Below are 13,705 nucleotides of genomic sequence, written 5' to 3' on the forward strand. Positions count from 1 at the left end.
CAGTGACTTCTGGTGTCTGTTTCTTTGAAATGCAGAGCTGTTAAATTTATTTAGCTACTTTATTTAGATCAAATGTAGTTTTATGGTGTCTTGTAGGTATGCGAAGGTTGTTGTTATCTCCTTTTGTGGAAGTTTTTTGGCAATGGTCGACTTTGTGTTTATGACGCCAAATTAATATTTAGGTGATGCCTTTTTTTAAAAGATACTTGATCTTTAAATCTGTGTTTTTCTGCCTTTGTGTGGTTCAGCCTTATTCAATGCTGAGAAAACACCATGGGCACCTTCTGCTGATATAAGCTGCCATTAGCAGAAACATATCAAATACATCAGGAGACAACGGGAGTTCTTAAGTGCTTATGAAAGATTATATTAGTTATTGTACATATTTTAGTTGTTACTACATTTTTGACCTTTATTAGATGATTACTTCACACAAGAAAACTTGCAGACCAGCCATGCTGCACTAATGTGAAGGGTAGGGACAGATGTCTCTTTGCTCTAGGAAAAACTTACTAAAATTAAAATGCGTTGTTTATAAGCATTTGGTTGCAAAAGAATCTACCTGGGTAATTTTTTGGGAAGAACTAATTTTTGGTCTGCAAAAAGAAGCAAACAATTTTCAAATCCCTTGATCTGGTGTGTGATGCACCAGTTGAGTGACACTGCAGGGTGCCCCCCTGGCTGTGGGTGCCAATGGAAAAAAAAGCTGAGACTGAACAGATGAGCAGGGTTTGTCTGAAGACATTTTTTTCCAGATACCAGGAACTATAATCTTTCCTGGCTTCCTTGAAAATCTGAGCACTAAAACAAGTGTTGGAGATCGAAAAACTGAAGGAGAACACAAAAACAACAGACCAAATGGAGGCCCAATTTTCACATTTTAGGTTTCCTTCAGAAATAGAATTAGATTAGGAAAGATGAAGATAAAGGCGAAGATACATTAGGAAAAACAAGAGAAAAATTCTGTGGGATATATATTACCCCCAAAGAAAACCCACAGCCCTATAAGTCTCAAAAACAAAATAATTTTTTACTGAATACAGCAAATCAGGTTTTCAGAATAGGACAAATAGTTTTTGAAGTCTGAGGGAAGCAGCAGTTCTGTGATTTGGAAGACAGGGCCAGCTCAGGATGGTGCAGTCTGCTTGCCAGGACAGAGCCTCCTGGGACAAGTGTCTTAAGCCCCTCATCAATCAACTGTTGCAGTCTTCTTGGGAGTCTCCCTGTGGAATTTTTACAATATATAATTCTCACAATTTATACTAGGGTTGAAGGGCAATTACAATAACCTGTGGTTAAAGATTTTTCTATATAGTTAACTTGAGTTTTAAGTTATAAAATTTAAGTGGCTTGGAACACCTCTCGTAAAGAAAGTGCTGCCTCTCTAGAGGTCAGCAGAGGTGTTGGAGCTGGAGTTTGTCAGGTAAGTGGGAAGGAATATCTGCTGCTGTCTTCTCATGCTGTCTTTGGGAATGTTCTACTGCAGAGCAAGTTAGACATGTCAGCCCTGAGCACACTGCACAGGCTGTCTTCTCCCTTCTCTGCAAAATCTCTTGGAGGGTGAGTGTCAAGGTGGACACGTCCCTGCTGTAATTTTTAGTTCTGTAGGATCTGTGCCAGAACACTGCAAGGGCACCTCCAGTTGCATCCTAGAATTTTGAAGAATTTTGTAAAGGAAAATAAACGTGAAAAACATAACCCTACAGTATCTCAGAAGAGCCTGTTTAAGCAAAAATATTTTAACTGAGACGAGGCCTGGAAAAGGACAAGCTATTGAATCACCTTCTATGCTAACATTCCTTCTCTTTCACTCTTACCACAGCACATTTCCCTCATATGTGAAGGCACTCTGTCAGCACTTCATTGCAATTAGCTTGGTTGCACTGGGAATGGCTTTTAACGAGGCAGCTTAATCTGCCTGGTCTCAGGAGTGCAACTGACAGCAAGGAGTTGTGTGCAAGAGATGCAAAGATTTGGAGTTTGCAGGGAAGTGTGAGCATTGTGTAAATAATCCTGTGGATCTGATGCATGTGTTCTGGATATTGACTCATGCTAGAAGTTTAATTTGAAGTGAGCAGGAAAAGAGACTTATTAATGGCTTGAATCTGATGTTGATGAATGCTCTCAGTTCCCTATGGAGCTTGAAAAGTTGGTTCCTGTTGCTTGTTATTGTTCCCTTCTTTATTCAGTATTCTCCTGTGAGGTTTTATTTTATCTTTATTTATGGGCATGTTTTTCGTCTGGGATATTAATTGAAACCTTTTTTAAAAACAAGACATGCATGTATGCTAAGCATGGAGGCTGTGTTCCCACAAAGGCTACAGGAAATTTTAAACTGAGGAGTCAGGAGTGCCACAGCTCTCCTGGACTAAAGTGCCATTGGGTAGGGACAGACTCTTGTGCATGCAAGAGTCTGTCTTGGGGAATATGCTGTTTGCATAAATTGATTTTTGGGGAAAAAAAATTGTTTCTTGGTAAAGAAAGTGTTTGTCAGTGTGAGACTATCAGACCACACTGCGGAAAAATTGAGAAAAAAATAAATTATGCTTTTTTCCCTTTGTTTTAAGCGGAAATGAGTTTATTTTCAAAAGCAGAATCAAGTTCTGAAGGCAGGGCTATGTTCCATGGGACTCTGTATTTCTTGCACCCCTTGGCTGCACCAAGATGTCCACAATGTTAAAGGGCTCTTGGTCTGACATTGCTAATGCTAGTAAGAACAGAGTGCAACTCCTCTCTCATTGAAAGCCTCTTTCAATAGCCTTGTGCAAATCTCTCTAAAGTCAGTGGAAATGTTCCAGCTAACCTCAGTGGGCACTGAGCCAGTTAATACATCACATCTGTCCTAGTCACCTGTGGATGTGCAGAAATAACAGGCAGTAGAACGTGCTTAAACTCTGCAGCACAGTTCAGGAGCTTTTGTAAATACTGGAACACAATGCAATTCTTTTAAAAAACGTAAAAAGACCCCCAAAACTCACCAGCACACAACAACAGAAAACCCATACCCACAACCAAACAAAACCTCCCAGCAAATGTACAACTCCACAAAAAACAAAACAAATAAACAAATCTCCAGAACAAAACCCAAAAAATCCTGAAGGCTAATCCTGAAGATCTGCTTCTGAGAAATTTGTTTCAAAATCAGTCCAAAATCAGTCCATAAAAGTTCTATGACATTAAAAGAAAACAGAATTTCCTGCTGTAATACAGCTGAGGAGGAGGCTGTGAGCCACTATATTTAGAAAGAACAGGTATATGAGCAAATGGATTACAAGTGCTTTATAAACTTGCTCTCTTTAGTGCTCTCAAGCTGAAGCCACTCCTCTGGGCAATAAAGATATGCAGTTCCTGTGGCCAGGAGAGGTAAAAAGCAACTGGCCTGGTGTTTCACTTCTTCAACCTTCACATTTTAAAGCATGGTGCCTTGTCCTTTTAAATTTTTTTCAGTAACCTGTGTTGCAGAGATCCTTTTCCTAAGATGCCTGTGACTAGAAGCTGATGAAATCCTTGTCAGAATGATGTCATCAGTCCTCACTAGAGAGGTCTAATTTTTGGCTCTTTTGAGGTTATTCTGATGATTCTGACAGCTAAGGAGTCTGAGGGGGCAGAGAAAGAGCAGCACCCCTCTTCTTTCAGCAAGATCTGAGCTCCTATCTTGCTTGTTAGCTGTGATATGCCTTTCCTCTGGATCCTTGTTTTCCTTCCACATTGATGCTGGTCTTCTAAGACCTTTCTCCCAAGTGCTAGAGATGCCCATTAACAACTTAGTCTTTTTAAAATCTCTTTTAATGCCTTTTCTGTGCTGGAGTGGAAAACTTCACTACATTAATGACAAGATCATTTTCAGAAATGAGCACATTTTCCTTACAAGCCTCTGCAGGGAGAGGGTGAGAGTTTGTATTTTCTTCAGCTGTTGCAGTTGGCTTTTAAGTCTTTTTACTTAAATAGCTTGATTTATTTTGGTTGTCAGAAATTTGCACATTCAGAGCTCTGGTAATATGTACAAATATTTACAGATGGCAACAACAGTTGGAATAATGTCTGAACAGCCTTCTTCACAGCAGTTAGCAGGATATCCAGAAAGAATTGAAACTACAAGAGGGCTTGCTAGACAAACAACAATAGCTTATTCAATGGAGATGGCTAATCTCCATTATGATTTTGAATTTGCTTTCTCCATCTTATTAGTCTACATTACTGGAAAGAAGTGTTGTTAAAACTAACGTTCTGTGCTTTTAACAGAGCCTTTTGTGGAGCAATTTCTTATACACTCTGGATTAGACCAGCTCAGGGTTTTAGAAGAGTTAATTTTTGATATCTGGCCTCATATTTTGTGAGCTTTCAATGAGATTAAAATGGACATTTCTTTGTAGATGGTGAGGCAGCTTCTCTCCACAGCTAAGAAGGTATGGGCTTCTACACACGGTATCTTCTCCACAAGAAAGAAACAGGATTACTCTAAAGAATTTACCTCTCTTATTAAGGTACATAAGAAAATTGGCAAAATTTCCTAGTCTAAAGCATGTCCTTTTCCTCATCTCTTGTAATTCATCAGTTGCAGATGCCAGCACAGTCTCTGAATCAGTTCCTGTGGAGCTCAGGTCACGACAACAGTGATGCTTTCATCAGATGAGAGGCTCTGCTACTGAGACTGGGGAAAACCTGCCCTGTTAGTTCCTGCCTTTGTGTCAGAACTGGTGATCGTGTACATGACTGCCAAGCAAACCACACTGGAGGCACAGGCACAGGTGAAAACTAAATGTTTGGAACAGAAGGAAAGGGAGGAAAATCAATTTTCACCCAGACAATCTACCTGGGGGGGAATGTCAAATTGGCTCTTGTTACAGCAACATGTGCTCAGATCAGTGTGAGGCAAGTGTAAAACCACTGCCCAAATCCCAGTCTGTACAGCTCTCACATTTGGCAGGAGAATCAGAACCACAGTTCCCCACAGCCACTGGTTTGCCATTTTAAGCATCTGGTTTGGTCAAAAACAGTGAATGAAAAGTTGTAACTATGAAGAGTATGTGATATGGGATTCATGCAAAATATTGATACTCAAAACAGTTTTAGATCTCATATGGGCCTAACATGCTCTGAGGCCATAACTGTATTTTGATCTGATTAGAATGTGCCCACAAAAGCCATAAGATGCCACAAATGCTACTTGATTATTAAGTTCAGCTTTCAAGGCATTATCCCTTTACCTGCCTGGAGATGAAATTGTGAGAAGATACTAACACTAACAAGAGCCTGATAACTTCAACCTGAATGAGGCATGAAAAAAAAATCTCTTTCTAGAAGTTGTAATGAGCTTCTTAAACAGGCTTCCCAAAACCAGGTAGTTCAGTTCATCAGGAGAAGGAAGGTACTTGGAATGTGGAGATAGCTGGATTATGAGGTCTGTTATTTATTCAAAGTGTATTGCAGCATGACTGGCCTAACTTCCATTTACTTAAAATTCCTCAAGAAAAGTCAAGCTCAATATGTAAAAGGCCACTACCATGGTGCATTGTAGCCTTGCCTAAACCCAGAGAGCAGCACGGGCAGTGCTGTGCAGGAGGAGCTGGGGCTGGTCTGTAAATGCTGCCCACAGCTGCTGCTGCTCAGGGAGCACAGCGTGCCCAGGGAATGGTGAACCCCAGAAGGCAGAGTGCAGCACCTGCAGGGTGTTGATGGTGCCCCACTGCCTTGCCCTCTGCAGCACCACTGCCAAGCTCTCCTTCCATTCTGATGTGTGCAAGCTGCTTTAAGGCACCACATTAGGTAACATGCCATGGGGACAAGGTGTGCTTCAGTGTCTGAGCAGAGAACAGAAATCACAGCTGCTAAAAAGCTTTCAGAGAGAAAAAAATTGCCTCTAAAGCAAGGCTTTTTTGAGGATGAAAATGCATCTAGTGATCAAACAAGAGGTAGTCATGCTGTTCTCCATATAGCACAGGATAACAAGTAGCTGAAAGTGGTTTCAGCCCTAGGATGTCTGTACAAAAGTTGTTTCAAACATCCCTGGCCACTTATCTTGGCAAATCCATCTTAATCAAGTTATGAGAGATATTACTTAACCTAAAGATGTCAAAAAATTATTTGTGTAGTTAAACCAAAATGATGGAAGAATAAGTTATGGCAAATAACCATGTTAAATGAGGGTCAGGTTGCTCTCTTAATCAAATAACTTTGCCAAATATTTACTAAAATAGGACAGACTCTTGCAAAAGTATAAATAGTTTGTTAGTTATTTAAATAAAAGATTCTTACAAGCCTTATTTGGTATGATTCTTTGATAGTGTTTATGAGGGTGGTTTTAATAGCAGGATTTCCATTGTGATTTTTCACTAGTGAAAAGTAATTTTTTTTTCCTGGCAAAGTAGATTTTCCCTGCAAAACTCTGATAGAAAATATGCTACTTCATAAATTATGAAATTGTAAACACTTCATACGTGAACTTTAGCCCTATAATTAGAAAGGGTGTTTTGTGGGTTTTGACTAGATATTTTGTTGCCCTTTGCAATAGGCAGGTTCTGAATCCCTGATAAGAAAATACTTAGATATTCATGGAGGAGGGGGAAGCTTCTGGTTCAGTCTTTTGCCCAAACATGTTCTTTGTGCATGCTTGTATTTGTAGAACACAATATCTTCAGAACAGATGAGACAGATGTCTTTAAAATGTAATATTAGAGAATATACATAAAGTAATGCAACGTGAATATTGAGAGTAAATGTGCAATTTCAGTCTCCCTTATCTTGTGGAGTTGGGAATACCTATATTCATGTCTTACTCCATCCTGTTATGTACAATTCACAATATTCCTTAAAAAGAACCCCCACAGAAAAGAGTTAGAAGATACAAGTTACTCTCTAATAGTATGGAAATCCTGCACAACGAAATTTAAGAACTTTAAGAAATCAAAAGTAAAGTATAATTGCATTTTGGAAACTTCTTAATTTGTGGGAAAGAGCAGAATTCTTTGATTCAGTTTTGGTACCATAGGTGTTAGTACCACACATGCAGTGTAATTATGAGTGGGATGAGGATGGGAAAGTGTTAAAAAACATAGTGTGGATGGATAAATCAGAAAGCATCCCTGGTTAGACAATGATTGCTCACCAGGATAACCTGAATCATCTTCTTGGTTATCTTATATCTAGTATATATCAAGTTTTTGCAACCACGGTCCAACTTAGCCAAATGAGGAGCCCTTGGGATAGCAAATGTCACATGAAAACGGTTGGGTTGTGCCAGAGACAGATAAAAACAAAGATTCAGCAGTATTTTCAGCCAGTCTGTGTGTGAAAAGCAGTTTGGCCTGAAATATTGAAGGCTGAACTCTCTGGCTGCAGATTTGAAAATAGTATTATATAAGTCGATATATAAGTTTTGCTGCTATTTTTAGTATTGTGATTGTGTGACCTGTAGTAGTGGTGGTGAGTAGGGGTAATATCTTTGGCTTTGGCAGAAGTGGCAATAAGTTTTACCAACACTATCAACTTCTGCTTTCTAGTTTTCCTCTTTTTGTCCAACCTTGCTCAAGGCATCTATCAGAGTCAGGTGCATGTTGTAATAAGGCACAGTCACAAGTACAGAAGCATTCATTACTTTCTGGATGTGAAAATGGCCTGCTCTGAAGTGATTTCAACTCCACAGTAATAGCTGGAACTATTGAAAATGATTGATTCCAAGAAAGGATTGAGCCTGGAGTTCTCCAGGCAAGGTCAGAAAATGAACCAGTGTCTTAGCTGCCAGATACCAGAAGCTAGAACCATGAAAAAAAATGGGGGCTGCTTGCTCACTTTATTTTACAGAGGCTCCATCCTGACCTTCTGTCTATCTGAGCATAAGATATAAAATTATTTTCAGTTGCAGATCAATTCCTTCCATACAACCATAAAAATGTGAAGTTTGCTTCATTCCCTGCAGTCACCCAAGAGGAAAATGAAGCAAACTAAGAGCTAGACTGCCATCTAACTCTAAGCATAATACCTTAAAATATTGTTTCAAATGGCTGGAAGTATTCCAGCTATGTGATCAGATTATTTGAGTCCAAATGATACCTAAGCAAATGAGTCAATAAAGAGACTAATCATAGATGAAGCAACTAAAAACATGTTGAATAACTGAAAAAGGACCAGTAGAAAATGGAAACAAAACATAAGGAGTGCAAAACCATAGCAACAGTCAGTGTTGCTGGCTACAATAGGCTTGTGTTAACTAGAAATAGAACAAAGTAATGCAAGGGATCAGGAAATAAAAGATAAAGGCAGTTTCAGTATTTTCTGTTGTAAATCATGCCATTTATGGAGTAACGCAGCAGAAAGCAGTACAGTTTAAACAAACTGTAAAAAATGGGAATAGATAGTTCTGTGATTGGATTGCATTCTACATTTTAAACTATTAAATGAGAGGAAATTCAAAGTGTTAGCAGTTTTTGCTTAAAAAAGAAAGTACTGCTGGGGCAAGCAGATTGTGCAGGACCTTTCCCGTGCAAACATCTGCAAATTAATCAGTCATGGTTAAATGGCAATCTTTAACTGGCGACACTGTTTATATGAAAAGCAATTTCAGTGCTAAAGCCTTGTAAAATATAATGGCAAAGTGAGATGTCTTTTTCAGCAAAAGAGAGACAAGCAATAGCACCAAACTTAAAATATTTGAAAACCTAGGGAAAAAACAACAAACCTGAAAATAGACAACAGAAAAGAAAGTGAACAGCAAGATTTTGTGGTTTTTTTGTGTGTTTCAAGTGGTTGGGAGTTTGCCGGTAGAATGTACAAGGTGGCTTCACTTCAGGAAATTTTAAAGCCTGGACATGCCTTACACCTGTAAGTATGCTCAGAGTTGAGGGTGAGTGTGTGGAGATCCAGCTGGGTGTTGATGCCCTGCCTCAAGCTTTCTACTCCCAGGTTTTCTAGTATGCCTGCAGGTGGGTTTCTTCTATTTTATATGTATTTTTATACATACTAGAGATAGAACCCTTGTGGGCAAGAAATTTGGGTCTGTCTAATGGGCCATCTATTAACCATCTTAGAGGTTTCTACTCTTCAGCAGTTTTGGTAGAAAAAGTCAAAAGTGGGTTTTTGGATAAACACGAGAGATGTACAAACAGTACAATCACTAAAACCTCCTTCCTGCAGGAAATCAGGCCAAAACCCAAGGCCTACTAGGTAATATGCAAGGAGTAATGTATCAGTTGTTTAACTGAAGGGTGTGTTGAGTGAAAGAAAATGCTGGATGGGGGAATAAACAGCTGGGACTCATTGGATTATAACACTCAAAGCACCAGACAGTAGTGTTGGAATTTCTGCAAAGCCAAGAAATCCTCAAGAGACAATATTCATCTGCTGAGTAGAATGGAATAGTGGGAAGAATAGCATCAGCCAAATTACTTTAACCTAGCTTTGCTCCAGTGGATACTATTTGATGAGGCAAATTCTAGAATATTCACTATAAACAAATTGTTTGTACAGCAACAATTCTTGTCTTTTCTTAGTGTTCTGCACCCAGTGCTCCTCTGGACACAAATGAAAATATTCTGTGGGGACACAGTATGTTTTTAGAAAAGATTCCAGAAACACATAAAAGCAGCATGCTAAAACTAGTGTTATGTCTTTGGAATTGAGACAGAGTTCCCTTTTTTTATCTTTTTTTTTTTCCTTTATTTTTTTTTTAATAGATAAATATCATTGATACTGGGAAAGTACAGAGATGGGAAAGCCTGAAACAACCAGGAAGAGCTGAACAACCCTAGTCGTGCTAGTGCTCTACAATGGAGGAGATGTTTCTCACAGGTTTACTTTTATGTAGAACTCCTTGCTTAATAATGTAGGCAAAACTGTTTTGCTATATTTTCAAAGGTGAGGATGGATGGGAAAGTGAGCTGGTTTTAAACCACCTTGGCAGTGTTGTTATTTTATCCAAAAAAATCAAACTCTTAATCAGCTATTTCCGATCTAAACTTCAGAATTCACCACCTGCACAGCTGCAGTTGTACAACCAGTAAAAAAAATTCCAGAAAAATATGATTTCAAAAGCATTGAGCAGAGCAAAGGAGATAATTTGTATTTTTTTAAATTGCAAACAAGGAAACCATAGAATTGTGGTCCTATATGTTCTCTATACATGCATAGATTTTGATGTGTCCTTTTCAATGGCTGTGTGTTATCCATGAATTTGGATTAAATGAGCTTGAAAGTATAGTTGGATGCATTTGGTCTTCTAGCAAGGCCTATCAGGAAAACATCATGCCTCTCCTAAGCCTAGCCCCTTCATACTCCTATGCCCTCCTTATAGTACATTATCTCCTAGCTTGTGCTCGTGCAGTAGTGTGATGATCTGCCTCTCTGGGGGGACACAGTGGGGTGCTCTGGGGTGCTCCATGGTGTCAGTGGTTCACATTGCAGCAAGGTCAAAAAAGCAGCTGTGCCAGTGTGACAGAGTGGAGGAGGTGAGAGGGCAGAAGATGCTCTTCTGCAGGAGGGATCCTCATAAACCAAGAATGTTTCTGGAGGAAAGATATTTTTGCTGCATCCTTCAGGCATTGCATCTCAGGAGTTTGAAATCTGTAGTTTACTGTCACAATCTAGAAAGTAAACATAGTGAAACCAGCAGCTGAACAAACCATACATTTCATTTTTTCAAGTGATCCTTTGTATGATTTGAGGAAACTCACTAAAAACTGTGCTGTATTGTGTCCATAAGGGTCTATGGTATTTCTCTGTAGGACATGGGGATTACCCTTCAATTCCTACCTTATTTAAGCTTTAACTTGAAACTGAACTGTTGTTGGGGTCTATAGACAACTTAGCAAAATCTATTCTGGAAGAGTCTCAGAGCAAAGAAATTAAGAGATTAGTCACATCAGCTTGCCAGCATACTTTGCCTTATATGTCATACAGGAATTGCAAAGAGGAACTTTGGAATTATGGAACTGTGCACAAACTATAGAAATACATGAATAGCAGCAACAGCAGAAGGCACAAGTGAGTCAGTGTTGGTGTTGTCCAACAAAGCCAGGATCTTGTGGCTGAAAGACTCTGTTGTTGTTTTGCACTTCTGATAGAAAATATACTCTCAGGAAATACTGTTCTGTGATGGCTGGGGCACTGTGTGCTCTGACATGTCTCTACCGTGAATGTCATGTTCAAAGAAAGGTCTATATTCAGGAAATCTTTGTTTGTGAGTCATCTTTATCATCTAAGAAGAGGTGGCCTGCACAGAGAGGCTGTACCCTGACACAGTGGTGATGAGAGATGCAGAGTTTGGACAGTGGTCCTGGCTTTTTGCATCTGTGAAATCTTCTGATTGTGCACAACGCTTTTGGAGAGATTAAGGTTCTGGGATGAATGTGCATGTGTTACATATGTGCCCTAGATGGGTTAAAGTAGCTTTATCACCATGAAAGGAATGGGGAAACACACACAGTTCTTCCCATGGTAGCAGACATGTAGAGGTGGGTAAAATGGGATCCCTGATACATGCTGGTATTTGTTTAACATATTATTATTTGGTTTATTATTATTTTGCTTAGATTTATAAACACCAATTACTGAACAAATATCAGATTTTTGTGGGTTTTCCCTACACAGAAACACCCACAATTCTCTCTGTAGTATGACATCACTTTTTTTCAGGGCAGCTGTTGTCAGGAACAATCACTATGGCCAAGTATTTCCCACTGCCTCCACCCTGTCAGGAGGTTGTTGGCTAAATCTGATTTAGCCTGCACTCAGATGGAAGCGAGATACTGAGGGAGTTTGGGTTTTTTTCCTCCTATTCATTGGTAGCTCAAAGAAATAAACAGACTTGTTAAACTGAGAAAATCTGACTGATTCCAGCTTCAGAAGTACAAAAAAGATCAAGAGAACTAGAAGTCTCCCTCCTTGATTTTTTTCTATGAGGCACTAGATATAAATATTTTAGAATTTAAATTTTTTGAATGCTGATGATTATAAAAATCAATTATATTCAGGTAAATTAAACTCTTCCCTATGAGGATCTTTTGATAAATCAGGATTTTTTTCCTCTAGAAATGCAAACTTCCTATTGAGACGCTGGCCAACACTCTCACTTTCAGGTTTTGGGCTAGGGACTTGAGCTACCCCTAATCTTATCAAACATCTATTTGACAGAATGCATCCTCAAAGGAAATTAAGGAAATTTAACTGAAGTAATCTATTACAAACATACATTGATTACAGGATAAATTTTCAATGCTGAAGACAATCAACCCTGAGGTTTTGCAGCTATTCACTGGGAATCTTAGTATGATACAAACAGATTTGGGTTAAAAGCCAGACATATAACAGCTGTGTTGTTGGAAAATTAGGAATCATATTCTAAATATTTTAAGCCAAAAGAAATGTTTTAAAAAATCTGCTATGCTTCAAAATTGTCTCATGTGAGCACTTTCATTATCTTTAGGGGAACAAGGACTATTTAACTCTTTCTGGATCTTTTCCTTAACTGGTGACATATTTATATTCCTAATTCAGGAAGAGAAAAAATTAAGAAACCCTGGTATTCTAGAGATTATAATTGAAGTTACTAATCTCACTTACAAAAGTGACTCTTTTTAAAATACAAAACCCCTTTTATCTGTCAAAAAACCAGAGAGGATATGATTTCTAACTTTAACAAAACAAACAGATCTAGGTAATTCTTAGGGTTTTTTAAATTAGTAAAGCTGATGGGGAGTGATGGGTGGAGGAGCTTGTATTTCCCTTCCCACCACATCAGCATGGGAGGAGTTTGGTCAGCTGGAGTCCAAGGTGGTGACTCCTGTGCCAGGTCACAGGGAAACAGCAGAGAAGCAGATGTGAGCTACAGGAGTCAGTGTGTTGTTTTCTTACAGCAAATGGATCACTCTTGTGAGAAACAAGGGAATACAAGAATGTTAATTGCTCATCATGGACTCTGTGCTGATGAACTCTGTTCATCATGGACTCATCAGCACTGAAAAGAGATTACATTCACCAGTAACCTGCTGGGTGGCACAGACTGCTGGAACCCTCAGGTTGGGAAGAAATTATCATTCCTTGATCCTGCTTTGATAATGAAGAGCTGCTCTGTGTTCTAGCTTGAGGAAAGTAATCTCGGCTTAGAGAGGCAGAAATGAGGAGGGTCACTAATGCATGCCTACTACAGAACAGTTTGTTACAAGTGACACTGATGGTAACTGGAGCACTTGCTTTGGTGTGAAATAGGATGAAATGTAAGGAGAAGTGGGATTTGAAAGGTCTGGTCTACCAGGAATAGCAGGTGTATGGATTCTGCCGCCAATACCATTGCAATCCCCTTTGCAGGGAATTTTGTATGAGTTGGATGCATCCATTCTGCCTTCTGTACTAGCTAAGCTTAAAAGAATTTGCAACTTTGTTTGTAAAATTTATTCAAAACCATCTAATCAAACTATTAAATCAAACCAATTCAAATTATCCATTGCTCCCTTATGGAGTCCCCAAGGGTGGAGATAACACTGTCTTAAGCAGTGTGAAACTTCTTATCACTGTTATTCTCAAGCTTTCATGAAGAATGTGAACCACATGTCTTGGAGGGGAGGAGTGGACACATGTTTCTACATTTCCACTAACAAACGTGGCAGTTCATGATTTGGTGCAGCAATTCAGCCCAGTTCTTTCAGGGGCAGGGGATTTGTAAATATTTTCTGAATTTAGCATGTGGGATCCTCTGTGGAGTCTCTCATTGCTTAAT

General features: G+C 39.1%; 1 long non-coding RNA gene across 1 annotated transcript in view; it reads left to right on the top strand.

Annotated features, from left to right (window-relative positions):
* Positions 1-13,705, top strand: part of LOC130256400 (uncharacterized) — a 48,165-nt gene that overhangs the window by 6,467 nt on the left and 27,993 nt on the right. Inside the window, exon 2 of the long non-coding RNA XR_008841104.1 lies at positions 4,556-4,748. This is a non-coding gene — a long non-coding RNA (uncharacterized LOC130256400). The remainder of the gene's footprint in view (positions 1-4,555; positions 4,749-13,705) is intronic.

The sequence above is a fragment of the Oenanthe melanoleuca genome, chromosome 8 (genome assembly GCF_029582105.1).
Source record: "Oenanthe melanoleuca isolate GR-GAL-2019-014 chromosome 8, OMel1.0, whole genome shotgun sequence".
NCBI classification, from domain to species: Eukaryota; Metazoa; Chordata; class Aves; order Passeriformes; family Muscicapidae; genus Oenanthe; species Oenanthe melanoleuca.